Below are 17,735 nucleotides of genomic sequence, written 5' to 3' on the forward strand. Positions count from 1 at the left end.
CTGTATATTTGTTCCTAGCTATGACATCATTCTAATATCAAGGAAAAAGTCTTGAAATATTCTGTTTGGGAAACTCATCTTTGGGCAAGGTGTGTGGTTTGGTACATCTCGTGACAATAGAGACGCGTCCGTGTCGTGATATTAAGTTGTACTATTATTAGAGCATTTTGGCCCTCTACTTTTAACTTGAGACAGTATATATATATATATATATATATATATATATATATATATGACATAATTTTTTAACGCTAACAAGTTGTCGAATTCTTTCCACAGACCAACAACAAAGTTTCCATCATGAAAGTCGTCTTAATTCTCGCTATCGTGATCGTTGCAGGTACGAAGTTTCATTCATTGTTATTCTCTCAAATTTCAACAACAAATCTTTCAAATGCACAGGTGCCTTCAAATCTCATAGATATTTAGGATTTTTAAAACTTTTCCTCGGTCAAAAAGGTTTGATTTCTTATGCAGTGTTCAAGCCTCTGTACGTAACAGGTATCGTCTTTTCCTGAATAAACTCCTGTCAATCGCCTTCACTCTCACACTATATCTATGCAATAAAAATCTTATTTTTAAGACACAACCGTTGTATCCTTGTTTACACCCAACGTTCGGTCAACAGTCAACTCCTCCTAGACACCCGATCCCAGGTGTGTCAAGGGGTTTGTGTTTGCCTTTCTTTTGATTTTGTATCTTTTCTAGGATTTATGAGAGCGGTCACTGTTTGTTATCCTCATTTATTTATTTATGTCTTAGTACACCTAAAATTATCGTTCTATTTCCGAAAAATCTACGCGTTTTTTTTTATCTAATTTTCATCAATTAGAAGCTAAAGTATTATTTTGCGTTGAGTCGATTGACAGACAAAGATAGAAATAATTCATGTAAAACTGGGCTGCGGAAAGACACACCACTGAATTCTAATTTGTTCTTTAAAACATCCGTAAACGGAACTTGTGAATTATCATATAAAATTTCACAATATCACCCTTTACTTTAAATAATTTTGTTAATCTTATTGAGCGAGTTCCATTAGTCAATACATAGGCTTTTTCAATTAAACATCTTAGTTCTATTAAAAGATGATCAGGTACATATGAGAAAGCATCCACTGTCGACTGGTCACACCCGCCGTGAGCCCTAGGTCTATCTCTTGTTCAGATAAACGGAATAATCCGGAGTTGAGTTAGTGTTAAACATAGTATGCAAAGAACAGCCCGACAATTGGTATCAAACATGTCAGATAGCATTTGACCAAATGACAGATCGTTTTCAAAACCACATCATTACAAACTGCTGATTTTTAATTGATTCTCTACAACAACTGATTTTACAATTCTTCATTCGTATTTGGTACTGAGACATCCCCATTGCATCAGACAGACATCTTCAAACTAACTTCTAGTATACCACATGTTTTGCGGTGGGGTTCTTTTGTTACTGTGTTTTGTTTTTTATATTCTGTTTAGTGGTTCTATTGTTTTCTTTTTTGTTTTCGTTGTTTGATTTTTGATCTGGATGGGGCGATTAGTATTTCTGAATGAGAGAATTGTTAGCTATTTGGAGGAGTAAGTACTTTTCCATTCATTGATTCGCAACTGATTACTTAATCACTAAATGACCTACATTAAATGCCTGTTTGCTCTTCCTGTATTTAGTATATGCCGATGTCTGTACAACTGGTCCTAGAGACTGCTCACTAACGATGTGTCCCACGGGGGCGGAGCTTCACTGTGTGGACAGTCTGTGCACGTGTACTACACCAGCCATAGGAAGCGGTGAATACATATTACTAATCTCCTTAATGATAGAGATTTATATTTCCATTATCTTTCCCTCTGATTTCTATAGAATTTCTAATGATAGCCATTTCCTCATGAATGCGTTGTAGTTCTACACAATGCACATATGAATACAGATATATATAAGACATGGATTTCAGCTTGAAATTTCAGCATAAATGAAAGTAGAATATAAGAAATTTGAAAATATATGATGGTATAAACTGCAACACTTCACGCCGTCATATTTTTCATGAAGCGCTAAACGCTGGAATACTTTTCATGAAGCGTCGCTGTTCATACCCTAATGTATTCCCCAAAAGAGCAAATTTAATGATTTAGATCAAACTATTGAGATGTTTCATGATTTCCTCCATTTTACAGGAGCCTGCAGCACGGGACCTGATTGTCATGAGAGGTGCCCGCATGGACGACCCCATTGTATCGATGGTCATTGTAGATGTGGACATCAATAAATGATTATTCTTAAAACCTTTTTTTTTCTTTTAGATAAATATCTTCTTATATTGAAATCAACATTAAGTAAGTAAGTAAGTAATTTTTATTTAAAGTCGGAACTATATACAGGTAAACAATAAACATGAGCTAAGAGCTCTTTAACCGACTATATAGCATTTAAAAAAACATACAAAACACTAATGATATATAATTGGATGCATAGACATAAAAACAGAAATTTGAAATAAAACAGGACGCATACATCAATACAGACATCACAAGTCATGCATATATATACACAGGGACTACCTATATTAAGATGCGCATGCAGCACTGAAAACAGTTTGCAACACAAACATAAAAATATGGATATATACATAGACTAAATAAATATGCATACCTAAGAGACAGAGCGGAGTAAAAATAACAGTTAAATTTGTACATGTAAGCTTAGAAGCATAGTTAGAAGTTATATCAAAACTTTAAGATTTAGGTAGGAGAGGCTGGAATTTGCATGAGCTGCATTTACAATTTCATTCCCCACACCAATTTTGAATATAATTTGAGAATACATTATATGATGTAATATTTCTTGCTTCGTTTGGTAAAGAGTTCCAGAGCTTTGCTGCCTCATATCTGAAAGATTTAATCCCGTACCTGGTTGTTCTAGGTCTTGGTACTTCCGCTGTATTTGTATATCGAAAATTGTATGAATGGTTTTTTTTATAACAACTAGATCTTGTAAAAAACAAAAAACAAAAAAAGTGGGGACATTTTGTTGATAATTTTAAAAGTTTCTAAAGCTATTGTTCGCATTCTTCTGGTTTTTAGTGAAGGCAATTTAGATTGTTTTAATAGGTTTTCGTAAGTACTTTTATAGTCACCATAGATAAACCTCAGAGCTCTTTCCTGAATCTTTTCAATTTTGCGGGTGTTTTGTTCAGTGCAGAAGTGCCATGTCAACGGGCAATAACTAATATTTGACATAATAAATGAATTATATACGGTTAATTTACCTAATTTGCTAAGATGTTTGCCTATTCGTTTAAGAACATTTAATTTCCTTGCTGCCTTTTTACAAATATTGGTAATATGTGTGTTGAAAGAAAGTTTAAAATCAATTGTAATGCCTAACAATTTGATTTCTTTATCACATGAAATTTTTATCCCATCTAAATCAAAAACTATGTTTTCATTGTGTGTTTTGTTTCCAACAGAGATAGCTTGGAATTTTTCTGGATTTCCCTACATTTTGTTTGATTTAAACCATTTAATCAGAGATCTACTGTCATCTTGAAGTGCTGCTATTACATGATTTAAAGATTTATCTGATTTTGATAAAGTATTGTCATCTGCATAGTTGTAGAGATTACATTTATTACAAAGTGAAAGAGGTCACTGGTAAAGATGTTAAAGAGTAAAATCAACATTGAAATATTCTCATATAAATATGTATCATGCTTCCTCAACAAAATACAGAACACATTAAAATTCGTTGAGTATTTTCCTTTACAAGTTTATACATGTTGATTTAACACCGAAGCAATTTTGTAAAACAAACGGGAATGAAATGCAAACAGCAGCGATCATTTGTTGTCATAAATTCTTAGCGAATCAGAGACATCACGTAGATCTATATCTTACCTGATTCACAGGTACACTTAGACAGGCGGTGCTGAGGTTCAAATCACGTGGATATACAAGTCATAACGCTCACCTGATTCGCACTGGTGATATAAAACGGTAAACTTCGTAGACCCAGCTGGTGCTATATTATTTTTTGTTGTGTGATCCAAAAAGAATCTACTTACACTAGATAAGGATTTCTACTTAGTTCTATTAAATGGTAGTCTTGTTATTGCGAATAGGAAGATTTCTAAAACATACTGACTAACTGTCTGATTGAACGACCAACAGATATACGCTGAGCAATAGGCGATGGGGGGAAAGGGATGAGCATCACATGGGTAACTCAATTTAAAAACACATGATATGAAAATGAAAATTATCTCCAACAAGTTCCCACATCTAACAAGAAAGTGTGAATGCCTCCCTCCTCCCCGCATCTATTTCACTGTCATCCTAAACCGCCGCGGTGATCTAGAGGTATACCTGCAGAAGCTCGAGGTTTGAATTCCGGCCGCGACAGACGTAAGTCGTTAAAACAGGAAGTGATAGTTCCATCCCCAAACGCTCGTTATCAGGTATACTCGTAAATACCACGGGTCTTTGGAGATTACCTTTAATACGGATGGGACATGTCACAGCAGGTGTTGAACGCTAAAGAACCCTCACTGTAAGTACCGATGATACGCCGAAATTTGAAGCCCTTCACTGGTACTGGTGACGTCTTCATATGAGTGAAAAATTCTCGAGAGGAGCGTTAAACAATATACAATCAATCAATCAAAATGATGCTAAAACTGAGGTTTTTTTTTAAATAATCAATACCGAATGACAGATTAAATGCAAGTTTAAAAAGATATGTTTTTTTAAAAAAAAAAAAACACCAGCTAATGAACCTTCGACACGAAGATCCAGTGGTAGACAGTTTCATGTATACAGGTAAACTTGCAACATATGTTTAACATATGATTGGATATTCATATGCTGCAATTTTACCAGTGTAAATTGTCTCATAGACCCTTTGAAAAATGTTTCAATGAATGAAAATCAAATATAATATCTTATATATTCAGCTTATTAATTCTAATTTTGTATCATTTAAATATGATACATGTATCATTATGGCATTTAAACAAGCTGAAGTTTGTACAACTACACTTACAATAGTTAAAAATAAAATGAATTCCTAATAATCTATAACATCAAATTGCACTATGAGAAATAGCTAGTTCGGTGTAAATTATTTAAGGTGGATCGATCCTCATGTGATTTATCAATATTAATGGTTAAAAGTGGAAAAACTATATTAATTCCCACTCAATATAGTTTCATTTAATCAATAACCCAAGAAAATGTATATGTCGCCACCCTTTTAAAGATGTCAGACATACAAAAAACAGAAGTATATATCAACATAAAATAATCACACATTTTCGTTAAACAGAATAATGAAAATTCATAAAAACGTTGTTGAAATGACAGATTTTAAATGTCAACAGTGTAAGAAAACTGCTAATTCATAGATGTATGAAAATTACTTGTGGATAATAGGGAAATCATTGTATCATAGACATGCAGTAGAGGAATTCAAGCATAAGAGTTATTGTCCTTGACAACATTTTTAAAATTACAAACAATTGATTATCTATGGAAAATAAAAACTTTTTAGTATCAAAAGTTTACCAATTTGTTTTATTTTATTCAGTGAATAAAATTCCTCAAAAACATATATTTCTATCATGCACAAAATTTATTTATATAAAGATTTTACAAAAACCTATGACATCACATGAGGATCGATCTACCTTAACTCATTAGTCATAAAAAATAAGACGTATGCAAAATCAACTATCATACTTTTCCTACAAGTCTAAATCATCCCCTGATTCTTGGACATGTTGAATTTCTTCGTTTTCAATTTCATAGTCTTAAAATTAACTTTCATTTTTCTCGCTATGAAAGGATGAAGATAATCAAAAGCCATCAAGCTCATAATTCCTATAAAGAATACAGTAAGGCAAACAAGGATATTCGGACATTCCAGAGGTGGAAAAGGTTGCTTTGGAGGAGTAAGCATCTCCTGTTGACCGGTCACACCTCCCGTGAGCTCTATATCTTGGTCAAGTAAACGGAGTAATTCGTAGTCAAATCAGTGTGCCAAGCACGGCCTAACAATTGGTATGAAACACACCAGACAGCATTTGATCTAATGACAGGTTGTATTGGTAAATTAGATCGTTATAACGGCCATAGAATTTGCGAAATCTTCAATTTATACGAGACGATTTAACTCCCCGTAACATGAACTTGTTTGTCCGTACGCTACTGACGAACACATTCATGTTACAGGGGGTTAAATCGTCTCGTATAAACCGGGTGTGACCGGTTGACAGGGGACGCTTGCTCCTCCTAGTCACCTGATCCCACCTCTGGTAAATCCAAGGGTCGGTGTTTGCCTAACTCTCTTATTTGTATTGCTTATAGGACTTTTGCGAGAAGGGATGACTTTCACAATCAACGGCTGACTTGGACATTTAAACCTGCGTATGGTATGGAAGCACGATATCGTTAATTATATGCAATATCGACTTCGGGAACTTCTACGGCCTCGCTCTTGAGCTAGCTTTTTTGGGGGTGATTTTTCTTGATCACGCAAAAGCAAAGTCGAGCGTGTTCAAACCGCTGCACGTTACAAAATCGTGGCAGGGTAGTGACTGATATTTGGTGGGAGGCCTGCTTCAGATAGAGTATGACTAGGACTTTGTGTCCATGTACGGACGGGGTTTCGTCCCGGGACGACGGCGGTTGTCGTTGTGAACGGCGGATGCCTTTGCCAAGGAGGTGCCAAACAATCAGAGAAGATCTGAACGAAGCTTCCCTGAGCGTAGGAAATGTAGCGAACAGTATGTAGGGAATTTCTATTGCTTCGCTAGAGAGCTACATGTAGCGTTTCTACTGATATGGTAGTATTTCTCTAAGCAACGGTGAGCGTGTTCAGATCACTGTACGTTACAGTATTATTATAGTACGACTGTTAGGTTTTAAACCACATAAACTTCTTTTATTTATCTGACAATTATTAAAAAATAACAACAATTTATTTCAATTTTGCATGCTTACATGCATTGTTGATGTAAAATCTTAACTCGCACAGATACATTGATTCATGTTCAAACTTTACAAAAAGTAATCGCAACATGATAAATCGAATGTACATGTAAGTTTATTATGCAGGAGGTTTGCGTTTTCTTTTATCATAAAATGTGAAGTTGTTATACAGGTTTATTCAATAAAACACACAGATACAACACAGTGCGTGCTAAGCGTACCGACAATTTGGAATTACATGTGCACACCCGTAGCCAGGGGGGGGGGGGTTCGTGGTGTTCGTACGAACCCTCCCCCTTGAAAACTACTAAGCACTATTAAAGTCGGCATTTTGTTTGAATTGTGACTATTAAAGTCGGGATTTTTTATGAAAATCATGAAAATTCATAGTAAAAAAGGCATGATTCCAAAATTCAAATTAAGTGCCAGGAAATTGCTAGATTGCAGGATTTTGCATCAAATACCCCAGAGCTTCTCGCGGTGCGAGGTGATAGACTCGCGTTGCGAGTCTATGTAACAACCCCCCCCCCCTCCCCCCTTGAAAAATCCTGCCTACGGGCCTGATGTGCGTCTGCACTAATGCAGATCTGTAGCTCTCTTGGAAAATATTTGGTCATACCAGAGAGCTACAGATAACCTCCTTATAAAAACCTTCGATTTACGGCACAGCTCGCTGTATTCTGGCATCACAATATCAAAACATTCCTTGCATAATTTCCTAGTATAGTTTTGTTCAAACATTTATCAAATCCCCATGTGAACCGAAAAGTCGCAACTTCAAATGATTTCGTTTTTAAAGATAGCCATGTTACGTAGCAGTCAATTCAAACCCCGTTGATTTTTATATCTATTCATTCTATCCAATATGAAGTACGTATTCGGTCCTTATTTATAATAAACACGAATATTGGACGTAAATATTGAAAAGTAATCCTAGTCAGTTATGAAAGCCATCAGTCTGGTCCCCGTCCCAGATGAATTTTTTTCTATACTGACATATAAAAACAGAACTTAGCGGGGATGGAACTGAAATTATTTCATTTAAAATATTTAACTAACAAGAGGCACACGGCATCGCATTAAAGAAGATCTATGCTATCAATAACATTTTAAAAACATTCAAAAATGGTTTATACATAAACATTCTATATACCAAGTTTCGCCTCGCCATGGAGTCAGTACGTTTTCCCCGGAGATCATTTTCAATTTACAATTTCGGTAGAGGCCTAGATCTTTATTACAAATGCGAGGTTGTAGGGAAGATGCTTTAACATTGATAAATTTTTGCTTTATCCTTAAGACTCCAGGGGTGCAGGATTAATTGATTGATTGATTGAATATTGTTTAACGTCCCTCGGGAAAAGACGTCACCATTACCGGTGAAGGGCTGCGAAATTTAGGCCTATGCTCGGCGCTTATGGCCTTTGAGCAGGGACGGATATTTCTCGTGACACATTTGCTGTGACATGGGGCCTCAGTTTTTGCGGTCTCATTCGAAGGACCGTTCTATTTAATCGCCTTCTACGACAAGCAAGAGGTACTGAGGACCTATTCTAACCCGGATCCCCATGGGAGCGGGGGTACAGGAGGAATATGTGGGGCTGTTAGGTCACATAGACTTTACTCTTACAGAAATAGTACGAGTGTGGAAATGAACCAGAACAACTCGATGCTCTTTGGACAACTAACATTTCTGTACATTGCATCGGTTCATCACTTATTCATGTATGTACAGATATGTCACGAAAAGGTTTCCGTATATTATGCTTGTGTCAAAGTCAGCCGTTGACTGTAAAAGTAAGCCCTTCTCGCAAAAGTCCTATAGGAGTTGTGAGATTGATTACTGATCGTTATCTTCCCCTCCATAAGCATAAAACTTCGTCGATATATTTAAATTTCGAACTGAAGTATAAAATTCATATTCAATTATTTACAAGACACAACACCACTCCACGTTTAAATCCGCAAATATGATATACGAAGGCCTCGTACATGTAAGCTACAAATAAATCACATAATTGCTGGAACCAAAAGTCAGTGTATTTATTACAACTGTTATCTAAAGAAGTCTATAGATCCATTCCCAATGAAAATAAAGTGTGACAGACGAAAGAATGAATGGAGAGAGGGATGGGCACATGGATAGGGGATGAACGGATGAATAGGAGGACAAACGGATAGATAGAAGAATGAAGGGATGGATTGAAGGACAAACGGATAGATAAAGAGATGAAGGGATGGATAGAAGGACAAACGGATAGATAGAGGGATGACTGGATGGATAGAGAGATGAATGGATAGATAGAGGAACAGACTGATAAGAATACTGAAGTTGTAATCATAAAATAAAGAAGAGGTATAAATGTCTAACAGATGTTGAATGATTGTCTGAAATCAGGAAGTAAAAAAATTTTTTAGTTGAAAACATTTGTTTTGATTTATTGTGTGGATCAGAAATTATTTCATAAAATTGAGAATTGACAGAAGAAAATACAGTAGAAGTGGTAAAAACAAATAATCTATTCGTATTAACACTGACAAATTCTAGGACATAAGTTGAAAGTGACAGTATTTCGTTAACATCCAAAAAATGATTCTTCCTATTTTTCTCGTTTTCATTCTTATTTTTGTTCAGAAAAGAAAGAAAATCAGTTTTAATTTCATTTTGATGGTAGAAATTATACAGATTGTTTAGAGATAATGAACACTGATCGATAAAATGTTAATATAACGAACAGTGATCAATTTCATATCTTCTATAAGCAATACAAAATATAGAGTTGGACAAACACAGATCCCTGGATCTACCAAAGGTGGAAACAGGTGTTTAGGAGGGGTAAGCATCCCCTGTCGACTGGTCACACCCACCATGAGCCCTTCGGACGCTCTCATAATCTGCAATCTCATAAATCCCATACGGAATCCAAAATCTCATAAATTATATAAAGATTATAAAATCGGGTGATTATAAACACCGAAAACGCAATTGTCAAATTAAACGTCATTCATTTTGAACTCATACATATGTCCATTTTCATGAAACCTTTGTATTTCACATTATCAAGACTTTGTCCAATTAGCAATGGTGAAATTTAAAAATAAATAAAAAAAATATCGACAAATACTATAATTATTATAGGTTTCTCTACGACTCAAGAAAAATATTACTACATGTAGAAGTTACTATCTCAAAAAAGAGTCAAAACATTTTCAGTTGTGTGTTAAGCCGATCCTTTAAAGACCAATCTTAAGCGATTTACTTGCATCCCACTGTATGAATGGTCTGCGTTCACAATTTTGCATGACGATAATACATATTGTTTCACGTTTCTCGCTATCTTGTTGATCTTCCCGTAAATTTCGTGCTGTGTGATTGACCCTTCGTAGTTTGTCGTCCTATTTATCAAATCATCAGTCTTTCTGCAGCCGTGAATTTCACATTGACGACCGTGTATAATTTACATGACCGATGCAAACATGGGTGCCGTTTTTCATTACAGTTTAACTCACATGAAAGACAACTCCTAAGTAAACCTTATTACTTCCCTTTTGGCATTCCAAAGTTGGACTACAGACTTCACTATTGAATATTGAATTGCAGTCCAAACGAAAGTTCTCTATTCATACATTACAATCAACATCACCCCACCCTCATCAGTCAACATTAATGTGTGGTGTGATGTCATCAGTCATCAATAGTGTGGTGATACATGACCTACAGCTTCAGAATTCCGAAGTTAATCTTTAAAAAAACAAACAATATATAACTGTAATAAATAAAGATGGATCTCGCTAACATGCAAAATTCCTTGCTGGTGATTTGTAATTTGTAACTTATAGGATATTCTTGTCAGGTTGATATAACACATCTTCAGAGATGTCGTATACATGTATACTATTTCTACACATAAACATCGAATACAGGTGATAATGGAATACTGCTAGATGATTATGGGAAGCTGAAGATGGAGAAGCTGAAGTCATCCCGTTTGTCAAAAAATTCAGTTATGCTGCCGTTAACATCAATATCTAAATACGAAGCACATTTGGAAGACACAGTGGTGTCTTTTTTTTTCTAGTTCACTTTGAGAAAATTTAAGCTTGCACTTGATTTTCTGTATATTTGTTCCTGGCTATGACATCATTCTAATATCAAGGAAAAAGTCTTGAAATATTCTGTTTGGGAAACTCATCTTTGGGCAAGGTGTGCGGTTTGGTACATCTCGTGACAATAGAGACGCGTCCGTGTCGCGATATTAAGTTGTACTATTATTAGAGCATTTTGGCCCTCTACTTTTAACCTGAGACAGTATATATATATATATATATATATATATATATATATATATATATATATATATATATATGACATAATTTTTTAACGCTAACAAGTTGTCGAATTCTTTCCACAGACCAACAACAAAGTTTCCATCATGAAAGTCGTCTTAATTCTCGCTATCGTGATCGTTGCAGGTACGAAGTTTCATTCATTGTTATTCTCTCAAATTTCAACAACAAATCTTTCAAATGCACAGGTGCCTTCAAATCTCATAGATATTTAGGATTTTTAAAACTTTTCCTCGGTCAAAAAGGTTTGATTTCTTATGCAGTGTTCAAGCCTCTGTACGTAACAGGTATCGTGTTTTCCTGAATAAACTCCTGCCAATCGCCTTCACTCTCACACTATATCTATGCAATAAAAATCTTATTTTGAAAACACAACCGTTGTATCCTTGTTTACACCCAACGTTCGATCAACAGTCAACTCCTCCTAGACACCCGATCCCAGGTGTGTCAAGGGGTTTGTGTTTGCCCTTCTTTTGATTTTGTATCTTTTCTAGGATTTATGAGACCGGTCACTGTTTGTTATCCTCATTTATTTATTTATGTCTTAGTACACCTAAAATTATCGTTCTATTTCCGAAATATCTACGCGTTTTTTGATCTAATTTTCATCAATTAGAAGCTAAAGTATTATTTTGCGTTGAGTCGATTGACAGACAAAGATAGAAATAATTCATGTAAAACTGGGCTGCGGAAAGACACACCACTGAATTCTAATTTGTTCTTTAAAACATCCGTAAACGGAACTTGTGAATTATCATATAAAATTTCACAATATCACCTTTTACTTTAAATAATTTTGTTAATCTTATTGAGCGAGTTCCATTAGTCAATACATAGGCTTTTTCAATTAAACATCCTAGTTCTATTGAAAGATGATCAGGTACATATGAGAAAGCATCCACTGTCGACTGGTCTCACCCGCCGTGAGCCCAAGGTCTATCTCTTGTTCAGATAAACGGAATGATCCGGAGTTGAGTTAGTGTTAAACATAGTATGCAAAGAACAGCCCGACAATTGATATCAAACATGTCAGATAGCATTTGACCAAATGACAGATCGTTTTCAAAACCACATATTACAAAATGCTGATTTTTAATTGATTGTCTACAACAACTGATTTTACAATTCTTCATTCGTATTTGGTACTGAGACATCCCCATTGCATCAGACAGACATCTTCAAACTAACTTCTAGTATACCACATGTTTTGCGGTGGGGTTGTTTTGTTACTGTGTTTTGTTTTTTATGTTCTGTTTAGTGGTTCTATTGTTTTCTTTTTTGTTTTCGTTGTTTGATTTTTGATCTGGATGGGGCGATTAGTATTTCTGAATGAGAGAAGTGTTAGCTATTTGGAGGAGTAAGTACTTTTCCATTCATTGATTCGCAACTGATTACTTAATCACTAAATGACCTACATTAAATGCCTGTTTGCTCTTCCTGTATTTAGTATATGCCGAGGTCTGTACAACTGGTCCTAGAGACTGCTCACTAACGATGTGTCCCACGGGGGCGGAGCTTCACTGCGTGGACAGTCTGTGCACGTGTACCACACCAGCCATAGGAAGCGGTGAATACATATTACTAATCTCCTTAATGATAGATATTTATATTTCCATTATCTTTCCCTCTGATTTCTATAGAATTTCTAATGATAGCCATTTCCTCATGAATGCGTTGTAGTTCTAAACAATGCACATATGAATACAGATATATATAATACATGGATTTCAGCTTGAAATTTCAGCATAAATGAAAGTAGAATATAAGAAATTTGAAAAGATATGATGGTATAAACTGCAACACTTCACGCCGTCATATTTTTCATGAAGCGCTAAACGCCGGAATACTTTTCATGAAGCGTCGCTGTTCATACCGTAATGTATTCCCCAAAAAAGTAAATTTAATGATTTAGATCAAACTGTTGAGATGTTTCATGATTTCCTCCATTTTACAGGAGCCTGCAGCACGGGACCTGATTGTCATGAGAGGTGCCCGCATGGACGACCCCATTGTATCGATGGTCATTGTAGATGTGGACATCAATAAATGATTATTCTTAAAACCTTTTTTTTCTTTTAGATAAATATCTTCTTATATTGAAATCAACATTAAGTAAGTAAGTAAGTAATTTTTATTTAAAGTCGGAACTATATACAGATAAACAATAAACATGAGCTAAGAGCTCTTTAACCGAATATATAGCATTAAAAAAACCCACACAAAACACTAATGATATATAATTGGATGCATAGACATAAAAACAGAAATTTGAAATAAAACAGGACGCATACATCAATACAGACATCACAAGTCATGCATATATATACACAGGGACTACCTATATTAAGATGCGCATGCAGCACTGAAAACAGATTGCAACACAAACATAAAAATATGGATATATACATAGACTAAATAAATATGCATACCTAAGAGACAGAGCGGAGTAAAAATAACAGTTAAATTTGTACATGTAAGCTTAGAAGCATAGTTAGAAGTTATATCAAAACTTTAAGATTTAGGTAGGAGAGGCTGGAATTTGCATGAGCTGCATTTACAATTTCATTCCCCACACCAATTTTGAATATAATTTGAGAATACATTATATGATGTAATATTTCTTGCTTCGTTTGGTAAAGAGTTCCAGAGCTTTGCTGCCTCATATCTGAAAGATTTAATCCCGTACCTGGTTGTTCTAGGTCTTGGTACTTCCGCTGTATTTGTATATCGAAAATTGTATGAATGGTTTTTTTTATAACAACTAGATCTTGTAACAAAAAAATGTGGGGACATTTTGTTGATAATTTTAAAAGTTTCTAAAGCTATTGTTCGCATTCTTCTGGTTTTTAGTGAAGGCAATTTAGATTGTTTTAATAGGTTTTCGTAAGTACTTTTATAGTCACCATAGATAAACCTCAGAGCTCTTTCCTGAATCTTTTCAATTTTGCGGGTGTTTTGTTCAGTGCAGAAGTGCCATGTCAACGGGCAATAATTAATATTCTACATAATAAATGAATGATATATGGTTAATTTACCTAATTTGCTAAGATGTTTGCCTATTCGTTTAAGAACATTTAATTGCCTTGCTGCCTTTTTACAAATATTGGTAATATGTGTGTTGAAAGAAAGTTTAAAATCAATTGTAATGCCTAACAATTTGATTTCTTTATCACATGAAATATTTATCCCATCTAAATCAAAAACTATGTTTTCATTGTGTGTTTTGTTTCCAACAGAGATAGCTTGGAATTTTTCTAGATTTCCCTGCATTTTGTTTGATTTAAACCATTTAGTCAGAGATCTACTGTCATCTTGAAGTGCTGCTATTACATGATTTAAAGATTTATCTGATTTTGATAAAGTATTGTCATCTGCGTAGTTGTAGAGATTACATTTATTTACAAAGTGAAAGAGGTCACTGGTAAAGATGTTAAAGAGTAAAATCAACATTGAAATATTCTCATATAAATATGTATCATACTTCCTCAACAAAATACAGAACACATTAAAATTCGTTGAGTATTTTCCTTTACAAGTTTATACATGTTGATTTAACACCGAAGCAATTTTGTAAAACAAACGGGAATGAAATGCAAACAGCAGCGATCATTTGTTGTCATAAATTCTTAGCGAATCAGAGACATCACGTAGATATATATCTTACCTGATTCACAGGTACACTTAGACAGGCGGTGCTGAGGTTCAAATCACGTGGATATACAAGTCATAACGCTCACCTGATTCGCACTGGTGATATAAAACGGTAAACTTCGTAGACCCAGCTGGTGCTATATTATTTTTTGTTGTGTGATCCAAAAAGAATCTACTTACACTAGATAAGGATTTCTACTTAGTTCTATTAAATGGTAGTCTTGTTATTGCGAATAGGAAGATTTCTAAAACATACTGACTAACTGTCTGATTGAACGACCAACAGATATACGCAGAGCAATAGGTGATGAGGGGGAGGGATGAGCATCACATGGGTAACTCAATTTAAAAACACATGATATGAAAATGAAAATTATCTCCAACAAGTTCCCACATCTCACAAGAAAGTGTGAATGCTTCCCTCCTCCCCGCATCTATTTCACTGTCATCCTAAACCGCCGCGGTGATCTAGAGGTATACCTGCAGAAGCTCGAAGTTCGAATTCCGGCCGCGACAGACGTAAGTCGTTAAAACAGGGAGTGATAGTTCCATCCCCAAACGCTCGTTATCAGGTATACTCGTAAATACCACGGGTCTTTGGAGATTACCTTTTAAACGGATGGGACATGTCACAGCAGGTGTGTAACGCTAAAGAACCCTCACTGTAAGTACCGACGATACGCCGAAATCTGAAGCCCTTCACTGGTACTGGTGACGTCTCCATATGAGTGAAAAATTCTCGAGAGGAGCGTTAAACAATATACAATCAATCAATAAAAATGATGCTAAAACTGAGGTGTTTTTTTAAATAATCAATACCGAATTACAGATTAAATGCAAGTTTAAAAAGATATGTTTTTTTTTTAAAAAACACCAGCTAATGAACCTTCGACACGAAGATCCAGTGGGAGACAGTTTCATGTATACAGGTAAACTTGCAACATATGTTTAACATATGATTGGATATTCATAAGCTGCAATTGTACCAGTGTAAATTGTCTCATAGACCCTTTGAAAAATGTTTCAATGAATGAAAATCAAATATAATATCTTATATATTCAGCTTATTAATTCTAATTTTGTATCATTTAAATATGATACATGTATCATTATGGCATTTAAACAAGCTGAAGTTTGTACAACTACACTTACAATAGTTAAAAATAAAATGAATTCCTAATAATCTATAACATCAAATTGCACTATGAGAAATAGCTAGTTCGGTGTAAATTATTTAAGGTGGATCGATCCTCATGTGATTTATCAATATTAATGGTTAAAAGTGGAAAAACTATATTAATTCCCACTCAATATAGTTTCATTTAATCAATAACCCAAGAAAATGTATATGTCGCCACCCTTTTAAAGATGTCAGACATACAAAAAACAGAAGTATATATCAACATAAAATAATCACACATTTTCGTTAAACAGAATAATGAAAATTCATAAAAACGTTGTTGAAATGACAGATTTTAAATGTCAACAGTGTAAGAAAACTGCTAATTCATAGATGTATGAAAATTACTTGTGGATAATAGGGAAATCATTGTATCATAGACATGCAGTAGAGGAAATTCAAGCATAAGAGTTATTGTCCTTGACAACATTTTTAAAATTATAAACAATTGATTATCTATGGAAAATAAAAACTTTTTAGTATCAAAAGTTTACCAATTTGTTTTATTTTATTCAGTGAATAAAATTCCTCAAAAACATATATTTCTATCATGCACAAAATTTATTTATATAAAGATTTTACAAAAACCTATGACATCACATGAGGATCGATCAACCTTAACTCATTAGTCATAAAGAATAAGACGTATGCAAAATCAACTATCATACTTTTCCTACAAGTCTAAATCATCCCCTGATTCTTGGACATGTTGAATTTCTTCGTTTTCAATTTCATAGTCTGAAAATTAACTTTCATTTTTCTCGCTATGAAAGGATGAAGATAATCAAAAGCCATCAAGCTCATAATTCCTATAAAGAATACAGTAAGGCAAACAAGGATATTCGGACATTCCAGAGGTGGAAAAGGTTGCTTTGGAGGAGTAAGCATCTCCTGTTGACCGGTCACACCTCCCGTGAGCTCTATATCTTGGTCAAGTAAACGGAGTAATTCGTAGTCAAATCAGTGTGCCAAGCACGGCCTAACAATTGGTATGAAACACACCAGACAACATTTGATCTAATGACAGGTTGTATTAGTAAATTAGATCGTTATAACGGCCATAGAATTTGCGAAATCTTCAATTCATACGAGACGATTTAACTCCCCGTAACATGAACTTGTTTGTCCGTACGCTACTGACGAACAAATTCATGTTACAGGGGGTTAAATCGTCTCGTATAAACCGGGTGTGACCGGTTGACAGGGGACGCTTGCTCCTCCTAGTCACCTGATCCCACCTCTGGTAAATCCAAGGGTCGGTGTTTGCCTAACTCTCTTATTTGTATTGCTTATAGGACTTTTGCGAGAAGGGCTGACTTTCACAATCAACGGCTGACTTGGACATTTAAACCTGCGTATGGCATGGAAGCACGATATCGTTAATTATATGTAATTTCGACTTCGGGAACTTCTACGGCCTCGCTCTTGAGCTAGCTTTTTTGGGGGTGATTTTTCTTGATCACGCAAAAGCAAAGTCGAGCGTGTTCAAACCGCTGCACGTTACAAAATCGTGGCAGGGTAGTGACTGATATTTGGTGGGAGGACTGCTTCAGATACAGTATGACTAGGACTTTGTG

At 35.0% G+C, this 17,735-nt stretch overlaps 2 long non-coding RNA genes across 2 annotated transcripts; both read left to right on the forward strand.

Annotated features, from left to right (window-relative positions):
• The first annotated feature begins 263 nt into the window (after nt 1–263).
• LOC130052207 (uncharacterized) lies at nt 264–2,414 on the forward strand. Its single transcript, XR_008800591.1, has 3 exons — nt 264–340; nt 1,665–1,784; nt 2,172–2,414. It is a non-coding gene; the product is annotated as an uncharacterized LOC130052207 (long non-coding RNA).
• Nucleotides 2,415–11,347: 8,933 nt separating this feature from the next.
• Nucleotides 11,348–13,389, forward strand: LOC130052208 (uncharacterized). Its single transcript, XR_008800592.1, has 3 exons — nt 11,348–11,453; nt 12,775–12,894; nt 13,282–13,389. It is a non-coding gene; the product is annotated as an uncharacterized LOC130052208 (long non-coding RNA).
• Nucleotides 13,390–17,735: the final 4,346 nt, after the last annotated feature.

Source organism: Ostrea edulis, chromosome 2 (genome assembly GCF_947568905.1).
Source record: "Ostrea edulis chromosome 2, xbOstEdul1.1, whole genome shotgun sequence".
In the NCBI taxonomy this organism is placed as follows: domain Eukaryota; kingdom Metazoa; phylum Mollusca; class Bivalvia; order Ostreida; family Ostreidae; genus Ostrea; species Ostrea edulis.